The sequence below is a fragment of the Calidris pugnax genome, unplaced genomic scaffold (genome assembly GCF_001431845.1).
Source record: "Calidris pugnax isolate Ruff unplaced genomic scaffold, ASM143184v1 scaffold18, whole genome shotgun sequence".
Classification (NCBI taxonomy): domain Eukaryota; kingdom Metazoa; phylum Chordata; class Aves; order Charadriiformes; family Scolopacidae; genus Calidris; species Calidris pugnax.
The window spans coordinates 16941748-16942808 of record NW_015090812.1 but is presented as its reverse complement, the minus strand read 5'-3'; positions in this window follow the sequence as shown (position 1 = coordinate 16942808).

The following is a 1061-nucleotide window of genomic DNA, read 5'->3' as shown; positions in this document are numbered from 1 at the left end:
GGGCAGGGCGAAACGTTATCGGGCCGCTTTGATTTTTGGAGCCACCACCTCCCTCTTCTGCGCCGGCCCGCTCGCTGCCAGCCCCCGCTCAAGGATGAACCCAGGCGCAGGTGGGCCTGGACAGAAACGCTCCCACCCGCCCGCCCGGCGCCGTGCCCGGGGGCGGCGCTTGCCCGGCGGCGGCGCTTGCCCGGCGGCGGAGAGCGGCCCTGCCCCCGCCGGACGGCAGCGGCCGGTGGTTCGCGGCGCGGCCGGGGTCGCCACCTGCGGGGCAGGTCCCGCGGCCTCGTTGACGAACTGGCTCCGGCCGGGCCGGGGGGGGCTGGGCCCATTCCCTCCTTTCGTCGTTCGCAAATCTGAGGCCGCAGGCGGGAAGGTGGGGTAAAAAAAAAAGAAAAGCAACCCCCCGATGTCTCCCAAAAGACACGAACAAACGTGGTTTAAATTCGCGGGTTTTTTTGCGAAGCGTCAAGTGTAACGAGAGAGGCGGCCGGGTGCTGGACGGGTTTGAGTGAACCTCTCCCGCCTTCCCCCGAGGAGCGGCCCTGATTAACCCGGGCCCTGACCCCGCAGGGCCCCCCCCTCGAAGGTTTCCCACTTCGTCTGTCTCTCTCCCCCCCGGCTTTCGATGCCCGCAGCTGCAAGGTGCCGCGGCGCTAACAGCTGCGGGCTGCCGGAGAGATTCCGTTTTGTTCGTTTTCGCGTTATCGTGGTTGGCGCTGGATGGGTGAATCAGTCCCTCCGACAGCAACAGCCTCTCAGGCGTCGGGGTTAGGCTGTCGGGTAACGACTCTCCCGCCCGCCCCGGCAGCAGCCGTGTGCCGTCCGGCCCGTTCTGGCTGCCGGTGACTGATGAGCCGTTTCGTGGGTGCGTTTTTTTGCCGCCGCTTCTGGGGGTGCGGACGCAAACATGGAGGCGCGGTACGCCCACGCCGCCCAGTGCGGCCGCGCTCCCGCGGAGGAACGGGGCTGCCCCCGGCCCCCTCAGCCCCGGTTCGTCCGACGAACGGTGCCCGGCCCGCCTGTTCCCCGCGACCCGGCGGCCGCCGTCGGGCCGGCCT